The sequence below is a fragment of the Vanellus vanellus genome (genome assembly GCF_965231255.1).
Source record: "Vanellus vanellus genome assembly, chromosome: 1".
Taxonomy (NCBI): Eukaryota; Metazoa; Chordata; class Aves; order Charadriiformes; family Charadriidae; genus Vanellus; species Vanellus vanellus.
The window spans coordinates 217,120,725-217,143,476 of NC_138905.1; positions in this window are offsets into that span (position 1 = coordinate 217,120,725).

The following is a 22,752-nucleotide window of genomic DNA, read 5'->3' on the forward strand; positions in this document are numbered from 1 at the left end:
TCCGTTTTCCCTACCACCATTTTAAGAATTTGTTTCAGCTCTTTCCATTGCTTATATGTTTTCTCTTAATATCTTAATTGCTTGGCTTCTTCCACACCTTCTTGGATTTTTTTGGCTGCCTCCAATGGGATCTTCCACGTGGAAGGCTCCACAATAAAGTTCAACTTCACCGAAAACCCTTCAAAGAAAATTTTAGAACTGAATCAAAATAACTAAGTAGCATAATGCCTGTATTTATTTCTCCAGAAGGGAAAAGGAATATATATATATATATGAGCATACCTGAATCTATATCTGCCTATCCCTGCGTTTCAGACACATTTTACACTCAGACACAATTTACCATTAAATTCATGACTCTAAGCAAGCAGTGGCAGCACACAAGTTATTCCAGTTTGAGTATCATGCACCAGTATCTTAAAATACAAGAACACATTAGATGGAACTCAGCCCTTCAAAATTCTGTGTTATTCTGATCTATTTTAATTTTGTATTCTAGTTTATGAAGCTTCAAGTCATTTTTCAAGTGTTTCACCACTTCATCTCAACTTTCTTGGTTGGGAAACAAAAGTCGTGTGGAAGGAAAAGTTGACGTAAATGGACATGGTGAGGAAGTTCTTGTAGGGCACAACATTTCTTGCACAACCTCACAAACTCAGACTGGGCCACAGATTGAGGAATGTTATTTAATGGGACCTTATCTATTAACTAGTTTTAAATCTGTGTATAAATGCAGGGCTAACTTTATTCCGTAAGATGGGATCTTCAGAAAAAAGCACCAAAAGAAGAGCAAGAATATAGCTAAAAGAGTCACCGCTGATATCCAAATACCATTTACAGACATTTACAACAGTTTCTATACCTTCAGTATATAGAGTTGACATTTACTTACCTCTTGTAAGTACAGCGGTGTATAAAATGTGCCATCAGTACAATGTTCTGAGTTTTACCACCAACATAAATGAAAAGTTTAGATAACTCCAGATGCATAGGGAATAGTAAATGGAAAAAAATAAGCAACCAACCAACCAAAAAAAAAAAAAAAAAAAAAAAAAAGGCCTGTGAAGAGAATTGCTCCTTATTGAAGACTTTTTCTCATCTATTGTTTCGTAGACTGGGAATCTGTTTACTGTTTTTTCCATTGTCGGTAAAGGGAGCCTTGCTTGCAGTAGACACTTTGCCTTTAGATACTGAAGTTAGTTTAAATGCCAATATCTCAAAGATGTTATCTTACTCCCAGCCTTATTGACAAAGGCTTGCAAGAGGATCCAGAAATAGGAATGGACTATCTTCTCCCTAATTTAATGAAGTGGCATTATTCAACCGTTCTGGATGAAAGTCAGAACATCTAAACTGGTAATATAAAGTTAATCATCCGACATGTGGCTATTGAACAGATTTGGCTAAGTCTCAGCTTGAGTTCAGTAATAGCTTTTTGATTATTCAGGTCCAACTGCAAAGAAGTCGTTGCGTTATCAATGTTACTTCTTCCTGGTTCCTGTGGGTTTTGAAAACTATTCCTAGAGCAAATAAGAGAGGGAAGTGTGCATTGAAGTCACTCTTCTGTCTCTTCTGGAAAAGAACGTACTTGTAATTTCCTGTAATGAAGGAATAATATTCTGTACCCAGCGATCTAATTAACAACTTAGAAAAACACTTTGCCAATACTTCTTCATAAACATGTGGGTGAGGATAAGAATGAGGTGGGGAAGACAAAAGTTAGTTCTTGAATTAATATTCAGAAATGTAACAATTTTATGCAACACTAAAGTAATTATTATATGTGATATTAAAGAGAGTGGATGGAATTAATTAGATATCTTTTAATTTTACAGTAATAATAAGTTCTTAAGTTCTTGCAGTCAGCTGAACAAATGAATATGTACAAAGCTCAGTTTTCTTGGGAAAACTATCATCATTGTGGATCAGATGAACGGTTTATCTAATGCAGTATCTTGCCTCCGGCCATGGCCACTGGCAGCTAGCTCAGAGGCAAGTACCAAATCACCATAACAGACAATGGTGGATTTCCAGTTGAGACATATATCAAGGAGATTCGCTGCTGTCTGGAAGATAAGGATTGCTGTCCTTAAATCTTTATCCTACATTGTGTAAATGCACCTTTTTCTCCTCTTAGCCTTTCAGAATTAGGTTACACTCCAAGTGGCAGTTTTGCTTTACGGCAGGTGGCGTTACAGTCTGCTTCATAAATAAACAATTGAACAGCTCTGTGAAAGAATTTGGAGAAATACATGTTAACTGATTGCTGATGCTGGCGACCAGTTCTGTGCCCAGACAGTAGTCAAAAGTCATATTGTGCCTTTCCGTTCAATGACTTTGTAAGTGGAACTGGTAGTCACAAAAATCACTGCAATTCATTTTGCTCTCAGCCATACGTGCCCTTGCGGTATAAGATGCTCTGGCTATACTTTGCCATGTGCCAGCATATAGAGGGACTGCCCTTAAAGACCAGCCCCTGTAGTTTGGAAGTTGTCCTCTGTACTGAAACACCAAGGCTATAGGCTTCCATCGGGTAAGAAGAAAATAAATGAAGAAAAATAAAAATGTCATCTACTTTCTAGGAAGCCTTCAATTTCAGAAGAAACTCAGCCCCAATACAGACTGGATTCATTTAGAAGTGTTTATTCCCACAGCTTCCCATTGGAGTCAGCACTCGTCACTCCACAAAGTGAAACTCCAGATAGTTTTCTCCATCTGCTACATTACCAGTTTTCAATCCTTCATTTGTCACCATTTTCTGTATTTACTCCCAGCCATGCCTAAATTGTTTCAGCGCTGTGAGATTGATAACAAGGAGCCAGAGGAGCGTTTGGGGATTTTCTTCCTCTCGCTCTACAAGACCCAGAAACTCTTCCACCAGAAATGGAACAATGGGAATTTTTAAGCCATTGTTCCCATTCCTTTGTATCAGCTTTCGGTTTCGCAGGTATGCTCTACAGGGAGGGGAAGAGGGGTGAAGAATAGGGAGGCGGAGAAACCGGGAGATATTTGATGATTAGCCGGGACGAGACAGGCGAGAGGTGTGGTTATTGCGAGATGAATCATACCCCAGGGGCTTCACGAGGCTTCATGTATGCTTAATGCTTCTAATTCTCCTGGGCTGTAATTATCTCAGGATGAGTAAAAGAGACATTTTTAGAAATGTCAATTTTCTTGATTTATTGGAATTTAAGAGCTCAGGCAGCAGACTCAGGGAGTGGGATGTAGTGGCCCCGTAAAGGTTGAGACACCAGCCATTTCGCAGTAATAATCTGAGAGGAAGGAAACTCTCCATTTCCCCGTCCCAGGAAGGCCAGCAGACCTTCTGAGACATTGATTTATGCCTAGTAAGTAGCTCTGCTTTCCTTTTCTCTGTTCTGTGCGGTTCCTTCGTTTGCCTTTCTGCGACCAGCCCTTTAACCCTCGGAGCCCATACTGTTCCCAGTGCATCACTCGGAGGGATCCCCCAGTCCTTCTTCAGCTGCGGCTCTATGTTCCCCCATTCCCGTATCTCTCCAGGCTGCTTCAAAACAAGCTTATACCTTTCATCAAATCCCCTTCTATGTATTTTCCATCTGTTTGCTTGTTATTTGCATCCTCTGTGATTTCACCTTCCACAAAACAACTGCTTTCTTGACCGTTTCTATGTTTGGTGCGGGGCTGGGGTTGAGGTTGTATGGGAAGCAGAGAGTGAGGACAGGCGAAGGCATCTCAGCAGAGAGAGCTGCTGAGGCTGTAACCTGCACCAGGCACGAACACCTCTCTGCCGTGCACAGCTGTCATCACACTTATGCCCTCAGCCTGTCCTGCTGCTAAAAGGCAGCCGGGGATTTGGTATTTGTTACACGTATTTACTGAGTTTCTCTTTATGTCCTGAAAAAAAAAAAAAAAATCCTCTTGCTTAGGAAAGCACACACACATACGTTAAAAAAAAAAAAAAAAAAAACAAAAAAAAAACCAAGTAATCTTGTACATTGTTAAGTGTTGGAATTACGGACTAAGAGAACAAAATCTCTATACAGCACATGATGCAGCTGCTATCTGTGTCACTGTGTGCCCGGGAAAAGGGGTGTCTCTCTGTTCCTGCTTATTCACAGCTGGCTGATTTCAGGTGCAGGTTCCACAGCAGAGAAGAATATATATATATAGCGTTACTCATTTGTTTCAGGTGCAATTAAGTTATTGTTCTGTCTGGGTTCCCCGCTGAGTATTTATTCACAGTGTGATTTTGAGCAAATCAGTCCGGGCCCTGATTCAACAAACATTTGGGTACAGGTACCAAGGAAGGTCTAAGGACACGCTTCGGTGTTTCACTGAAGTCTTAATCCCAAAACAGATGGATAATATGGCATCTTTTGAATTTTTTTCAGCATACCTTCATTAAAAACATGGGAGTTGTTCTGGATACGTGCCTGGTTAACAACGATCGGCATTTGAAATCTGTTGGTTGCCTTTCCATTTGCCAGGAAAAATCAGGGGGTTGTATTAGTTAATGCTGTTATAGCAGTGTTTACTCAAGTTTGTGTATACACTGCTAAACCTTTTTCTTTCGCTTTTTAATCAAACCCTTCCCCAAATCCTATTTTTTTTTTTAGCAATACAAACAATAGCTGGTCCTTTTTAAAACTAAATTAGTACTCTTTGATGAAAAATAGATCTTAATAACGGACATCTGTGCCTTTATTTTGAGTTCTTGTGGTCAGAGTCAAGATTGAAATAGATGTTCTGTGGGATACAGTGGCTGTAGCTCTTGGGAATTCACTGTCCTGGGAGAGAAAAGATTATCTCACCAGATAGAATAGCAGAATGCTTCCTTCTTTTAATGGTTTTGCTTTAAAATTCAGCTGTGGTAACCCGATGTTAAATGACAAGCAACCAAGCAACCCCCTTTTCGTTATACAAATACCTGTCTGTGTATTATTTCGATAAAAGAACTTGTGTGAGCTGTTTTCTTCAAGCAGAAACCCACTGCAGCTATTGCTGCAAGAAGGAGATGATAAAAATATTTGAGTCTTAATGACCTGCTGTACCACAGCTTGCACGTTGCGTATCGGAGCGGCTGAAGGCGTTCACGTGATGTACCCCTCCGCCCGTATTTGAATAGCTCCTGGGAACCCACTTCAATGTCGTTTGCAAGTTTGCCAAGCAGACCTTTATTGATCAGAATGTCAATTATGGTTTCTCATATGCTTACATTAATTACCCTGTCCAAGAGAGTGTGGCGGAATGAAGGCTATCACAGCTGATATTAGGCTGTCAGACTGTGAATTTGTAGCTCCTTGAGAGCACAGAGAGAACCATTTCAAGGATAAAAACGCACCGAAGGTTTTGCACACGGCAGCTATATGTCACGTTCTGATGTCCAAGCGCTTTCCAATATTTTCCCTTTCAGGATAACAGAAGTTCTCAGGCCTCATTAATGAAACCTATAGCCCAGTCTCACGTGCGAATAAAAAAAATAACTCGGAGAGCTCAGAAAGGGAATTAGCTTTATATGAATTAGTAGGTCATGCAGGTAAAATCTGACACTGGAAGTGTCACCGCCTTTGATGTACAGAGGAAAACTTGCGTTCCGGCATAAAATCTTAAATTCCAAACCGTGTTCCTTTAGAGATGCCGTCAGTTTGGGTTTATATTTCTACTATTTAATAATATAGTAGTCGTTGGGATGTTTCCCTCCTGAATGAATAAAGGGAAAATAAACCTAACAATGAGTTTGTCAAATGTGTTTCGTGCACCTGACTAACCGTTTTAATTAGATTTGCTCTTTCCCTTGCCTAGCTCCAATCCAATAAATAATGACAAGGGCGGATACAAACCATACCAACTCGGAATGGTTCAGCATACGAGAAGCTCTGTTGACACAACAGGGTTCCTCTCTTCCTTGAAAATAAAAACGTGGTGAGTGTTGTAGATTCGGGTCCTGCTGTTCTGTGACTCTCTTGGGCAATGCACGCAAAACGGGCAGGAGAGCAAAGAGCGGGGAGGAACGTGCAGCACCTCAAAGCTACTTTTAACTCATCATTTATTTAAAATTATCCCCTTAAATATGCAACTCAATCTAATCCTATTGGAAATTCAGTATTTGTCGACCCGTGCAGTGTTAGATTACCAAAGCATTAGAGACAAGCTGGTGAGGAAAGTTTATAGTCTACTTGGTAAACTATTTATCACTCAGGTTGTAAACATAAGGTGGGTTTTGTTACCGGTTAAGAAAACTGCAAATTTAAGAAACAAAGTTGTCCCCAAACCAAACTCTCCAGAGCATTCCATGAATAACAAAAATAATTATATGTTGTTCATATCAAATATTCATTTAATCAGAAATTAACTACATTTTAAAAGATTGTATATGAACTTATACATTAAGAAAGAATGGACCCTCTCCAACAGTCCATGTCCTACTCGCACAATATATCTGGAACAAGATTTCATACCCTCATTCACAGACCCAGATATTGAAATAATAACCTTTTATTTCAGAAGGTAACAGCAATTCTTCCAGGTATTTATGTCTCCACCTTTTCTGTTGTATGTGTTCTGTACGTTGTCCAAAGCAGAGAAAACCCCCACTCCCCTACCACAGCGAAGATGCTGGAGAGGAAAGGAAAGGAGAATATTAAGTTGTGGTTTCTGCTCTAATTGAGTATATTTTAGCTATGTTAGAGAAAGTGGGTGTCTGAATCGGGGACACTATTCTCTGAGGAAGAAGAAAACATTACCTTTAGGGATTTCCAAAATCATTTTAAGAAAAGTTTCACTTCAGTAGAGTACAGTAGACTTTGAGAAAAATAACTGTGGTGTTGATTGAATAAGAGGTGTAAGAAATTCTGCTTGAAGTGACTTAAAATTTCTGCTGCATTAAACCATTCAAATAACATTTTATAGTGGCAATGCAAAAAAAAAAAAAAAAAAAAAAAGAAAAAGAAAGCCCAACAGTCCTTTTATAGCAGCAAGAATGAGGTGCTATAAAGAGTGTACCTTGTGCAACCACAAAATTGCCCTTGTCTCCTTGCTTTTTCTGTGCTCTTCACTTTATAAAGCCTAGGACAAGCTCAAGGAAAAGATTTCTACTTTTTTTGTAAGGAAAGGGTAAGAACTAAAAGGAGGAAGATATATTTATGGGGGAAAGAAAAAAAAAATCCCAAACCCCAACAGAACAAAACAAAAAAAAAAAATCTCACATTAGATCTCTCATGTTTGTCGTAAAAAAGTGGAGCACGATATCATAGGTCTAGAACTATATCATTGGGTACAGTCTGCCTTTCTGGGCTTTTATTTGCCAAATACTGTTCAAAGCGATTTTTTCAGCGGGTTGTCTCCAGGCAGAAATAACATAGCAAGATGAGCATCTTTAGGGGATCCAGAAGAATACTTCACACAAAAGCTGCGTAGTCACAATACTAAATCAGCACATTTCCATACTTGTCATACTCTTCACTGTATCCTCTTTTGGGGACAACTTCTGCTGAATGGGGACATACATTAGAATGCAGATAACGGGCATCTAGAAGAGGTATTCTCAAGGTGACTTGCGACTCTTGTAGATATTTTCCAGATCCAGTTCCGTTTTATCACAGCACTTACAAAAGGTCAGTACCATTATCGGAAGTAATGCTTCAGTTATGATTTCATGCACCATCTCCTCAAAACTGCTCCATATTCCCTCTTTTAAGGGATCTGTTAAGCCATTTTTGGTAAAGGTGGCATAGTGGTTTCCTGGGTCACCTTGAACCAACCACTTAAAAACTTTATAAAACAGGAATAGGAGTACCTCCATATTTTAGAGGGCTAATGTGTATGAATAAATCAAAGGCCTTCAGTGGATATTTAATGAACATGTGTCATTACAAGAGTCATGCTTTTCAGGAAACGGGTGGGTGCTTGTGATTTATATCTTTAACTCTAAATGAGTAAAGACCTTTTCAAAAGATGCTCTTAAGAATGAAGAGGCTTTATGTACTTGTTTCTTTTTCTTCTGTACAGTTACTATCTCATAAGGGCATCAGGAAGATAGATTCATTAATGTTTGTTAGACGGAAATACTGTTGTGATGAGCACCGGAGAAGCACCTTTGAAATAATTAATAGTTTCTTACTCAGTTCAGACTTTGAATAATGGCATTACTTAGGGTAGGGAGATTCATACTAAAATTAAACTAAACAGCTTGCTTTTTTTTTTTTTTTTTTTTTTTTTTTTACAAATTGTAAACCACATGAGGGGTGAAGTTGAAAAGAACTTGTTCTGGAAAAAAACACTGTTGAAGAAACCCTGGAATGTCTATGTCCGTTTTTCTTTGTTCTCTATTTATACATGTGTAGAGAAAGGATTCATTATCCCAGTCTTTACTGTCATTATAAATCTCCACACAAAACCACCTAATTATATAACATTTTTGGCAATTTTCCTTTATGTGCATGTGTTCCTTGTTAGCCTGCCTAAATTTCCCCAATATTTGCATAGAAGTCAAGTGAGTGGAGTATGAAAGAATAAATACGTAAACCAGAGGACATCTGGATCTGCCCAAAGGAATTGGAAACACCTGAGTGGTCACCTCCAGATTCACCCAGTCGTGGGTAAATTTACACATTTCTTGTGCATATCTTCACCAGATAAACATGTATTTCAGAAGAATATTTTCACAATCACTAACACACATATAAGCACACAGACACAGAATTATATAGGACGTATGCCTATTTAGGTCCACAAGAATGCAGATTTACACAGATACATTATATATAGTGACTTTCATGTGTGTGAAAGTGCATTCATTCATGTATCAAATATAAAATTAATTTTTATAGTTGTAAAATATTTTACTGATATTTTTCAAAATGAAATATAAAAGCTAATTGCATTCAGTAACAAGAATTACCACGGCTTTAAAAAAAAAAAAATCAACTTATCATAACTAAACAATTTTTTTCAAACAAATATTTTACAAATGAGATTAATCCAGCTTTTCTCTAGTTTTCTCCAGGAGTGCGATCCACTCCTGCTGTACAAGCATGTTGTTCAAGTCCATTGCTGTATAAATAAAAACATTACATTTGGGTGGGCAAATGAACGAGATGTTCCTCTTTAAATTTGATCCTATCATTTGGGCACCAAACAGTCACCAATTAGCGACATCTAGTTGTAGATAAGTGACCCTAATACATTTATTGTTTCTATTGCATAATTATAGCTCTCAGAGTCTGTAATCAAACCATGCACTACGCTGGAGAAGGTCGTATGAAAAGAGGGTATAGGGAGGTGTAAACAACAGTCACTTATGTTTTACAAAACGACTAGTGGAGACCTGTCCCTGAAGACTTGCTCCTTAAGACCTGTCTGTTATTCCCGAACTTATTAGTTATTCTACAAGAAAATGCAACTTCTTCTTTCCAGCCTCACCTCACCTGCTTTAAGACCCCTGGGAGGACTCGAGGCTGAAAAGAAACCATGGAATACTCTTGATCTGGAGAACAGCTCTTTCTGCTCTCTGTAGCTGAACTGCCACAATCACTAATCTGCTCTGAAAAACTGTCATATTATCTGACCTAAAAAGTTCGGTCGCCCATTAATAACCTTCAGAGCTACCCAATCTCCTCTGCAATACGTGTGTTAATGATGGATGAAGAGCCCAAAGAAGAAGCTAGAGCATCAGAGAAGGAAACAAACAGGCTGGTGTTGCCCTTAGAGTATTTGATTGATTTAGAGCATGTGCAGGAGATGAGAAAAGGCTCTGCTGAAGTTTGACTGGAGTTGCCAAGGCAGTTGGTGCTGCGAGAAAAGGTCAGAGGAGTTAGACGTAGCTGGATTGTTCACAGATGGCTGACGCTGTCAGTTTTGTTGGAAATAATCCATACTTGAGTTTCAAGGGATGAATCAGTCAGATTCTACCACTGAGAGGACAGATCACTAACATGTTTTATTTTACTAACGCTTGTGGTTCTCATGGAAGCCCTCTACGTTGGCATAGATGGTACCAGGAGCAAACAAGGACTAAACCTTCAGTTTTCTAGATCTCTTTGAATAAGAGCAGAATTGTTATGCAGGACTTGAGACATCACTCATGGCACAGTGACTTTACTTTTTGTCATGTCTTCATTTACAGGTCTGGCAGAGAGCAGGTTCTGTGTTGTTGTGCTTTTCATGACTTATATTTGGGAGGAATGGACCCATACTTTTACTCCCATGTAACTTATTATGCCATTATTTCTACATAATGTGTCTTAATATAGCATTCAAATACAAAATGAGCTTTGTAATCATTCCTCCATTTGCACTAGCCATTGCCTGCCATAAACATAATGAATAGCTGCACAAGGTAGAATTATTAGGTCAAATGTTTTCCTGCTTTTTTGAAAAGTAAAAAAAAAAAAAAAATCAATTTCCTGGATTTTTTGCAGTAATCAACCCCTGTGTAGAAAATAGAGGTTCAAACCTGAAATATTCTGACATGAAGAAAGATATTTCTATTTTAAATCATTGCCTGGCTTCTTCATGGGAGCTTTAGTTTTGCTACCAAAAAGCCCCAATCTCCTTTCAGGCTGCCATAAAATAAGTGTGCAAAAACTTCATCTTTATCTTTTGGAGAGGGAGGACTTCCAGCCAAGGCTGCCTGGAAAATTAGTGTTTGGTATATGGTAACATCTTGACATCTGGCCCATAACCTTCAAAGAATTGTGTCTTATGTGCTCGCAGGTTGAACACCCCGGTAATTAGGAACCTGACTCAGCGTAAATCCTCTGTGTTTCAAGTATATTGCAAAGATGAGGCTCTTTCTCTCTGGCAAAACCAACACCGGCTTTACTGGGCAAGCTGGTGATTTTCTGAGCTGACAACTGTCTTACAGTTCTGTCCTATTGCTGGTAATGAGGTCACGACCAGTTTTATGGGTGTAATAATTTATTTGGCTACGTTTTGTCATCTTCATCAAGTAGTGTTTTTCTTTAGAACACTTCTCTTTCTGAAAGATGCTTATGGAAAACAGTAAATGAATACTTTCACATGGGAACCTTTACAAATGCTTTGAGGAGTCAGGGTGGTTCAGTGAGGAGTCAGCTACTGGTGCCTTCCAAACAATACAGAAACTCCTGCAGTGAAACCTCAGAAGTTCTTATTTACCTAAAAAAAAAACAATAAAAACAAACTTAAAAAAAAAAAAAAAGGACTAGAGTTTCTTTTTTCATGTTCAAAATAAATCTTATCCGGACTTAACCAGCCCAAAGTGCTGTTAAGATACGGACACTGATAACCCTTTGCCATCCTCTCTAGTCTCTCTATGTTTGGGGTTAGTCAGAGCATTACAAATACTTCTGCAAATAGTTATTGAGCTTTGAAATTAGAGGATTATGGAACAGGTTGTCCTGGACAACTAACCTGGACAACTAACCTGGGCATCCCTAACCCTCATATGTGCTGTCCTCTTGAAGAAGGTCTCTGGTAGAGAGGAAATACTGAACATCAGGTATCTATATCTTTATCTTCTGAACAAAAATGAAAAAAGAACAGATTATTTTTGAGACACCTGCCAGTAAGGTAAGATAGCATTCAGTTTTCCAAAGACCTTAGAACTACTCCACAGTGCAGAACCTGCTTAAGTAGTGGCCTGTGATAATATTGATATTTTCTGTTCTTTTTATTTGTTTCTATTATTTTCCTAACTTTCCCAACCAGTGCCAGCTTGAATGTATTGGTAGCAGTGCAGGATCTTCTAGAAGACTTTCACACTAATCATAAATGAACTTCAGTTATAAGGCATTTAACTCAAAAATGTCCACGTGGACCATGTTCACAGTTGTTTGATAAGTGGAATTTGATGTGGTGTTGTGAGTGCAAAAAAGTTTCCATTTTCACAGAATCACAGAATGAGAGAATCTTCTAGATTGGAAAAGACCTGTAGATCATCTAGTCCTGTCATTAACCTAACACCAACAAGCCCACCACTGAACCATGTCCCTGAGCACTATATCTACGTGGCCCTTAAGTACCTCCAGGGATGGGGACTCCACCGCTGCCCTGGGTAACACGTTCCAATGCCTGATGACCCTTTCAGTAAAGAAATTCTTCCTAATATCCAATCTAAACTTCCCTTGGCGCAACTTGAAGCCATTTCCATTTTCAAATGTATTAGGTTCCCCCGAAAAGTCCAGTCTTTTTTTTTTACAGGTGTCATTCAAGGCTGATGTTTCACTAGTGAGGACATCTATTTGGATGTCCTTTATCTGTGTATACTCAGTATCCCAAAGGTCAGCAATGATCTCATACGCAAATAATTTCCTGCCTGCAGATCAGAACTGGGCAGACTGAGGTAGTTCAGGTGTAATATTGTTGAATAACTTATCTTAGCACTGACAGACAAAACTTACCCTAGGAAAATGATTATCAGCAGCTTGCTCTCATAGATGAGTTTTGAGCCCTGAGACATTCGTTTCCGAATGGTGACACTTCTTATGACATGTGCCCCACAGAGATAGCAACACATGGGGCTGTATCAGAAGCATGTATTTATCTTGGTGATGTTCAAGACGCTTAATGTAAGGAAATGTTCTTGGAAACACAAAGCAAAACAGTTGATCAGGAAACCAAAAGCTAATGCCTTATGGAATGCAGGTACCTAAATTACATATTAAAAATTACATCAGCAAGTACATGGTTAAAGTATTCATCTACATTAATGCTGTAATTTGCTTGGGATTTGAAAGACCGGTCTCCCACCTCCCAAGGGAAGACCCACCGGACCTTTACTGAAAACTGATATGTGCTTGAAAAAAATAATTGCAAAAACAATGTCCCGCTTTCTACAAATCAATCTGTTGGATTCAAACACATAGTTTCAGTAAAAAAAAAAAAAACAATTTAGCTGTATTCAGTGCCCAAATTTTCCTCTGTTTGTAAGCTTCGGTGCTGTTTTCAGTCTCATTCACGGAGATGCATCTGGTTGCTTTCCCATTACTTGTTTGATGCCTCCTATGCTTTAAGTGCTTGAAGATACGAGCATTCCACATTTGCTTGTTTGATGGCCTTCAGTATTTCAACCTTATGGTTGCCGTCATACTTAAGAATGTGTGAGTATCAGGACACACGAGCTAAAAAGCATCTCAGTACAATGCAAGATAAATTCAGTAAATAGATAACAGGAACTTTACACTGTATGATCTGAATTCACAAATAAAAGTCAAATAAAAACCGTTTATCTATGGTACTCTAAAGCTGCTCACCATGTTTCAGGGTTACCCATGCTTAATAAAAATACTTCTTGTAGTGCAGCTGTAGAAAGCATTATTGAATAAGAGGATGTCAGTTCAAGAAAAGATTTCAGGGAAACAAGGTGCTTTATTTCTATGAAATGAAATCCTTAAACTCATCATTAAAGCCTCAAGATAGAAAGAAGCCCTTTATTCAACAGAGGACATTACATGGTTATTTGAAATCTAGAATCTCTTTTTAATAGAAGTCAAAGATGAGTGATTTAGACGAAAAACACCCTCTCCTCCTCTCCCTCCCTTTTTCTTTTTCTTTTTCTTTTTCTTTTTCTTTTTCTTTTTCTTTTTCTTTTTCTTTTTCTTTTTCTTTTTCTTTTTCTTTTTCTTTTTCTTTTTCTTTTTCTTTTTCTTTTTCTTTTTCTTTTTTCTTTTTCTTTTTCTTTTTCTTTTTCTTTTTCTTTTTCTTTTTCTTTTTCTTTTTCTTTTTTCTTTTTCTTTTTCTTTTTCTTTTTCTTTTTCTTTTTCTTTTTCTTTTTCTTTTTCTTTTTCTTTTTCTTTTTCTTTTTCTTTTTCTTTTTCTTTTTTCTTTTTCTTTTTTTTTTATTTTTCTTTGTCTTTTTCTTTGTCTTTTTCTTTTTCGGACTTTTTACAGGGGAGCGTATTCACAAGATGTGAAAGATAACGTATTGAAAGACCCTAAGTTTTAAACATTTCAAAGGAGGTTGTAATCAGAACTATACAGGATGCATATTTCAATATGAAGTTTGTGTGTGCAGAGGTTCCTATGTACTCCTTACAAGTGGAAAGAAAAACACTGTTACTTCATCTCCGTGTTGCAATTCTCTCTATTCCCTGTCATAGGGATTCTGAGTCTTAGGAGCTCTTTAGGGAATATGTTTTTTACATTTCAAGCTGCAACTACATCCTTCTATAGACCAGGATCCTCTGGAAGGTCCCCCATCTGGTGTACAGTTGTGAAGAAGCTGACAATCATCACAGGAATATTTCCCACAACCTAACCAACAAATGAAGAAACACAAACAAGTTCACATTACATTTTCTTATGCAGAACAAGAGAACATACTACTTAGGCAAGGTTTATGGGTTTTAAACAGAGAAGGTCAGGATTATTCAGAAGTCCCCATTGTACAAATCTGGAGACAGATTTACTGCCTCCATTAACTGCTGAGGGAATTAGGAAACTAGCTGGTTAACCTCTGGGTGACATCTAATCTCCGGGTTACGCAAAGCCCACTTTACACTGAAATCATTGCGGCCATCTAATTTAACTTAGGACAGGATAAATATCTGGGTTAAAGCCTGGTTCTTGTAGGAGAGTCTGGTCTGAACACAATGAGGTGCTCATCCAGCAGTCCTTTGGGTGCATCAGCTCCTGGCACTTCAAGTTCTCTCCAGTTATGATTACACCCTTTTTTCCTGCAGAATAGTTTGGGTCCAAGCCATAATCTCCCAACTGGATGTACACTTCCCTTTGTTTCCCCATGTATTTTTCTCCACAAACCTTTATCATCATGTTTCTTTGGACTGTGATCATTAAGCTTGGCAGTTCAGATTGTCTCATAACAGCAACCAACTGTCCTTCATGTTTTACAGTCTCACTGTTTTTTTCATGTTATCCATTCACTTAATCAGAAATATCTTTATATTGCGATCTAAATCAAGACTAGGAATATTAAATAGCAGTGGAACAAGAGTGCTATTATTGGGTCACATTGTGTAATGAGTTCTTCTTGCACAAAATTAACAATTGCATTTTACAATCTGTTAGTAAATCAGATTTAATCCCTCTATCATAGGACTTAATCCATCCATCTTGCATAAAATTTAACTTTTAATCATGATGCCTCGTGACACTATGCTAATTTTTCATAGAAATTCAACTATACTGTACCTACCAGACTTGTAAATTTAATTTAATTTAATTTAATTTAATTTAACTTAACTTAAATTAACTTAACTTAATTTTATTATTTTATTTTATTTTATTTTAAAATTTTGATAAATTCTCCCTCCAGAATCCAAGTGCTTCTGGTCTGCAGCTATTTTTGAATATTACTACTATAAAAGGAACTGCTGGATGCAAATGAGCTTTGCATATTATTTTAAAAATGTGTTCATAGTTGGTTTAGGTGATCTAATCCTATCCCAGTTTATTTAGCTGATTAACTGTGAATGCAACCCAATGGATAATCTGCCACCATTTGTAGACCTTAATCTTATCTCAATCTCTGTCATAGCTTTCTCTTAAAAAATTGGAAAATAAAATATTGCCCTTTATAACCATAAATGACAAACAAGCATTTTCTTTTTCCTTCCCTCCAACCTTTCATTTTCATTTTCAGATAAATCCCTCTTTTTGTGAGTAGCATGGGTAGTCGGAATAAGGTCAAACAGTACTCAATACTTTCTCCAAATCTATTTTACTCCTCTCACTTTTCTGTCTCTTCTTTTTCTCTTCTCTCTTTTCAGTTCCTATTGGTAATATGAGCATCCTATCTTTGTAACCCATCAGTGGGGACCTGCTGCTGCTCCGCTACCACATTCTCAGTGGTTCATATGATTTTTTTTCTCCTTCTGCTCACGGTTTCACATACCAGTGGATACAAGCCTAAATATCTCTTTGCCAGCGTTTATTCACTGGCCATATATCAGTGCCTCCAAAACTGCCTGCCAGTTATTTCTTCTCATTTGAGTGCTATGGCATCCGCAGTAGGTCAGAAAAAGGACACAGGGTTTTTTTTAATACCAGGAGAAGAACCAGCTAGGTGATTTCCACGTTGTGTTAGCAATGATTAGATTTTAAAAATGCTTTGCAAGCATTAGAAGACTGAGATAAGTTATATAAACAAAAAGAGGTACACTGCTACTGATTCTACCCTTGGTAGTGCTGGGTGGAGTCCATGTCCTCTGTGCAGGGCCATAAGGCTCACCTGGAGTTGTTGAGCTTATTGGGCAAAAAGCATCATTTTTCATAATTTTGAGCCTTCTGATTTAGTAAATCCATGAACCAGCGGTGTGGGAACACATATTGGCTTTGTTTCTTGCTCACTTTTAGTTACTAAGAAATAAACATGTTTTAATGGTGGGTTGGCTATGTTTTGGGTTTTTTTTGGTTTAGTTTTTCCAGTTAATAGACTTATATGTATTAAAGTATTTTAGTGGAGGTATTAGATGTTTTTACAGCCACACACTCCTACATAGTATGAGAAAATTCTTGGTCGTTTCTAGTTGAAAATACAGCCATCGTGCGTGGCAAGGAGAACCTGTCCAGCCATGTGTTCATTATATGTCCTGAAGTATGAGCAACACACTATTCTACTTCCATGTGTTTTGCACTTGAATTTTGAGGTTTTGGGTGCCAGGGAATGCTGTTACATTAGACATTTTTATAAGTGGCAGTCCTGCCCATGCATAAGATTATTAGGTATTTCTGCTGTACTAAGTAGCAGATATTTGGTAGTAATATAATAATTTCATCTTCCTTAAAGACAGAAAAAAAATATGTTGCTGGAAGTTACCATAAAATATGTAACAATGATAAGAAATACAGCCTGTGTTGCTCAGTGAAATTTCAGTAACTGCAACCTGTCTGTTCCTGTTTTTCATATTTCATATACCTACTGTAAGTTCTCATTTTATGAAATATTCTACGTGTACAGAAACTCTTTCCAGATGCCACAAAACTATTTGTATAATAAGTTACAGATGTCAGAGAGAGATGCAATGAGATCTAGAGGAACGCGAGGAGGATGTGTAGATCTGCCTAGAAATAAAACTTCAGAGCCTATAAAGGACACAGACTCTCTCTAATTTTCTGTGCTGGAAGGATTGTGCCATTTCGCCAATTTTTGTGTTGTACCCCTGCGACGGTCACTCCTTGTCATCAGAAGAGCCCCCATAGCCACGTGGCCCTGAGAAGTCACAGGTGTACCTCCATAAATATCAATGAGTCAGCAGGACACCTCCCTCTGAATCCTGCATGACTCCAGTGAGAGAATCTGTAGAAACATAAAGATCAGATTCATTTCAGAGGAGCAGGCTGGGAGAAGATTTCTGACATGAAGTCAAGGTAAATCCACTTCATGACATTATTGGATTAGCCTTTCTAGAAGTTTAATTAAATCAGTTTTCCCTCTATTAACTGTTATAACTAGGAAATGGTAGATGAGAATGAAACTTCATCTCATTACAGTTTAATAAGTTAAATCTCTTCTTGTGTCTCTAATGCTAAGAAGTATGCATTATTTTATGTTAATCATGCAAGTGGATTTTATGTTAGCAACTTCAGAACATGTACTATAGTCCATGTCTCATCCACAGAGATTACCCACTTTTCAAGTGGTAAATCCACCATGACTGCCTTAGACAATAAAATGGAAAGGGAAGAATTTTGCTCTCTAATGCAGGCAATCGCCAAGCAGGTATGTTATACTAAGCTAAGAGAGAAAATAAAATTAAAAAAAAAAAAAACAAACACCTAAAACATACCTATATAAAATAAGCGTGACAAACTCTGTAACCTACTTATAGAATCATAGAACGGTTTAGGTTGGAAAGGACCTTGAAGATCATCAGGTTCCACCCCCCTGCCCTGGGCAGGGACACCTCCCACCAGACCAGGTTGCTCCAAGCCCCGTCCAACCTGGCCTTGAACACCTCCAGGGACAAGGCAGCCACAGCTTCTCTGGGCAACCTGGGCCAGTGCCGCACCACCCTCACAGTGAAAAACTTCTTCCTAATGTTCAGTCTGAACCTGCCCTCTTCCAGTTTAAAGCCATTCCCCCTCTATCACTACATGCCCGAGTAAAAAGTCCTTCCCCAGCTTTTCTGTAGGCCCTCTTTAGGTACTGTATGGTATTTCACCATCAAGTATTTAGATAACGGCTACAAGACTTGTCCTCTTTCTCCCTTTTCAGAAAAATATGTTTAAAATTTCCTCAGTTTTAAAGCATGAGGAGGTCTGGTGAGTTCGACAAGACTATTTAAATGGAAACAATCATAACGTTAAAGAAGATTTCACCTTTAACTACGGTACTGTGCTGCCATTGCAGATGTACCTTTGAAAAATACCTTTCTTAAGTTGTAATATGAGCTCAATCAGAGGAAGAGAGAGAGAGATGTAATCATTTAGGTAACAAAGCAGTGATGTATGCTATGAATAGAAACCACCAAAATTGTACACTGCTAATTGTGAACTTCAGCGACCTAACGGGAGAAACCCAGAGGATGTCCGTGAATGTATGGCTCCCTGAGTACTCCCGGTCCCCTGCAAAATATGAGACAGGTAGAGTCCATGGAGTCTCGCTCCTGCTGTGCCCAGATGAGGAGAAGAGCAAGGGCCTGATAATAATAAGACTTTTCTACTTCATGGACAAGCTGGGAATTATGGTAGTGATTTGCAAACGAATCATTTGGAACACTAGAAAAAATGATACTTTATCATCCCAGATTTCAATTACAAAAAGCAAAAAGGTTTTCTTGGATGTCTCAAGATAACTGTGGGGGGTAAAGATTTCAAAGAGGCATTTTTGGACCATCTCAATAAGAAAGCCTTTGAGGGGGAACAGAGGCAAGATCCCCTGTTCACACCTGCAAAATAAATGAAATGAAAACAAAACAAAACAAAACAAAAAACAAAAGGTGACTGAACTCAAAAGGTAGAGTGGGAATTGTCTCTCTTTCATACTACCTCCTGATTCATACTTCAGGATCATTTTGAAGAGTGTTACCTGGACCTGCCCGGAAACATGCTAAAGACCACGTAAAATTTCCCAACATAAGCAATTGACTTCCAGTGCCTGGGAATATTTCGTGGTGCTTTTTAATTTATTAGCATAGATTTGGTTTCTGTCACTCGTATTATGAGCTCTCTGGAAAACAAGAGTCTTGTCTTGTTACTTCTCTATACTGCAAATAACAGAGCCTGACCTTCCATGAACCCACTAGGTGCTTCCTGTAATAGACATGAGTAATGATAATAATTATTATAACGGATCAAGAGAGAGAAAAAATTGTTCCACTGTAAAAAATAGCTAGTACAGATATTCATCTAATGTAAAAAGAAAATCTTCTGTGTTTAAGAACTTTACTGATAATAATTGTGTTATTTTTTAGAGATATCTTTTTTTTTTTTTTCATCATTGTTATTCTTGTTTCTATGGTGGACTGAAAGAGGTGTTGACATATTGCAAACAGCTCTTCCTCTAAGTTATTTTTAGTCTGACCAAAATGAAAAAAAAAAAAAAAAAACAAAAAAAAAAAACCAAAACCCTCAGAATAATGCTTATTCCTACACTTATAAAAATGTTTTGCAGAGCAGAAAATTGTGATATGAAGCTGCAATGGCCTTGGTTTACATCTGTTTGAGAAATATTTAATTTGTTGATTAATGATCACCACGGTTTCCAGAGGGAGGTTTTATATTTTCAAGATTATGAAAAATTTTAGTTTTCAATTCACTTCTTATCTAACCATTTAATAGTAGCATTATGTAGAAAAGACAGTCACATAATTTGCTAAGCAGGTTGCATTTGCCCTTGGATTGTGTTTGATGAGAGTAACATCATGCTTTGACACCAATAATGTCATGCAAATTCATACAAGTTCATTTGGATCCTGATTTATTCAGCTGTAACAAACACTTGCTATGCTGAGAATGCAACGAAGACGGCGATTTCATCTATGGCGCTTCATGGTTATTTGCTTGTGTTTGTGCATGAGATGTAGCCTTGATGACAAAGATCAGTGACAGTTTTCTTATTTAATGGTACAGTATACACCTTTTTATAGTTAAAGACTGTGCTATTTTGGTTTTGTTCCTTTTCTCTCTGATATCCATGTACGCTTTTTATTATTATTATTATTATTATTATTATTATTATTATTATTATTATTATTATTATTACTTCTTTACTTAATTTAAGGTGTCTGCTACCCTGTCGGAGAATAGAAGCTTTCTCTCCCACATTCCAAAATGGCTCATTGGCAAAAGATGTGTGGTGTTAGATTAATAGTCCCAGTTCCTTCGTTTTCCATTCTGTAAAAGGCAGAGGGAGTTTTATTGTATTCTACAGAGGTGTAAGGAAGAATGATTAACTATGGATTGGTCTGGAGATACTCACTACCTGAAGGTTACACAGGGAGCTGCAAGAAATACTTGGTGTTCACACTTGCTGTGAGATGAGTTGTCACTCTTTAAAACTTAGAGAAGTTGAAAAAGAGTCTGGAAATTTAAAAAAAAAAAAATCAGTTGCAGTACAGTATGTATATTCTGCATCTCTTTACTGTATAATGAACTTTTTTCTTTTTTAGTGTGGCCTTCCGAATCAGACTTTCTCAAAAATCAATACAAAATATTTTTCAAATATCTGACAGAATTTTCTAATTACTTTATTACCCTTCATACTGCCTGTAATGGAAGAGCAAGGCCACTAAGCTTCACAAAAATTAAATCTTTTATTGAATTCCCTTCATTGCATTTTAACATTTTTGAAAGGAAAAAAAACAAACAAATAAAACAAATAAAAAGTCCACAAGTGGGGCAAATTCCCTACAGCAAGCTATCTTTGAGGTGGAAATCAGCGTTCTCGCTAAGATTATAATTTACAGATGTAGTTCGGTGATAACCACTGGACAGTCTCCACTGCAGGAGCACTTTCTCCATTAGAAAAAAATCACCATCACAGCTCATTCCTGTGGTCTACTGCATTGCGTGGGCATGCAGCGGGAATTTCTAATGAGTTCAACCCTGTGACTGACAAACCTGGGGCATGCTGAGAGTCACTGCTCTTCAGGCCAATGAACCAGACTTGAACACACCAGCTGTGCTTCACAAGCCAGTGCAAAACATCTATCAGCTAAGGATGTTTATATTTTCTTTATGGATATTGCCACTGAATTGCATCCACTTCCCGTGTCGTCAGATTAAGCTAATGCTACTTGTCACAGGAAATAAAATATAGAAAAGAAAAACAAGAAAAAAAAAAACAACAACAAACAACAAAACCAAACTCTCCCACAACCTCATATCAGCTTGGAAGCCCAGTCAAAATACATGTAGATTCCCACTCATCTATTAGGTCATTAGTTCTCTTTGATTACCATAGCCTTCAAAATTTCAACCCCTAACAGTAGAATCACGTCTATCAGCGCAGGAAATGTTTTGCAAATGCCACATCCTACAAATTGAAACAACCACATCCACAGTACAGATCCTGCTAACAAAACATGACAATTAGTGCCTGTGGAAGAGAGAATACCTAGCAGGGAGGGACATAGCTAAATTGTAATATGTCCCACATGTCCCCCTGTACTCGGCACTGGTGAGGCCTCACCTCAAGTACTGTGTTCAGTTTTGGGCCCCTCACTACAAGAAGGACATTGAGGTGTTGGAGCGTGTCCAGAGAAGGGCTACAAAGCTGGTGAAGGGTCTGGAGGACAAACCTTATGAGGAATGACTGAGGGATCTGGGGTTGTTTAGCCTGGAGAAGAGGAGGCTGAGGGGAGACCTTATCACCCTCTACAACTACCTGAAAGGAGGTTTTAGAGAGATGGGAGCTGACCTCTTCTCCCTGGTGACAAGTGATAGGACAAGAGGAAACAGGTTCAAGTTATGTCAGGGAAGGTTTAGATTGGATATTAGGAAGCATTTTTTCACTGAAAGGGTTATTAAACATTGGAATAGGCTGCCCAGAGAGGTGGTGGATTCACCATCCCTGGAGGTGTTTAAGAAAAGGGTAGATGAGGTGCTTAGGGACATGGTTTAGGAGTGGTGGTGTTTTTATCAGGGTAGGTTAACGGTTGGACTTGATGATCTTAAAGGTCCCTTCCAACCTCACTAATTCTATGATTCTATGATTCTATATACAAAAATAGGGCCAGGGCATTCATCCTGCCCGAACCTCAAGGCACAATGGTGGGCACTCATCAGAGAGCAAAGGCTGCAGCTCCGCCTGGGGAATCTGCACCATCCACCTCAGCGGTGGCCAATGCCTCCACCCAGACGGAGCTGCTGAAGGGAGAGGCTGCAGCGCAGACCTCAGACTGCAGGAGATGCCTTGACCTTTCTCCTGGAGCAAGGACAGGCATCAGCCCTGCCTGCAAAATGTAAGCCCAGGTGGAGGACATCCTGCAGCAGCTGACTGGGCTGCAGGAGGAGGTGAGAAGGCTGCATAGCATCAGGGAGGCTGAGAAGGATTTAGATAGTTGGTTCCAAGCGTAGTCTGCAGTGGACCCACAGCCCACGGCCAACTATCTAAAATCTCCCCCGCTGGCACACATGGAAGGGAGGGGGCCAGTAATGCAGAAGAATAGAATCTCACAACGGCAAGGACCAGCAGGAGGAAGAGACTTCCTCTGAAGCCTGAGGTGCCATTGCAGAACCGCTTCACTGCTCTGCAGACTGAAGAGGAAAGACCAGTCACATCAGGAGAGACGTTGAAACTAAGACAAACCAATCTGTGTCCCGTATAACAACCAGTGCAACTAAGAAAAGACGATGGGTGATAGTAGACGACTCTCTTTGAGAGGTACAGAG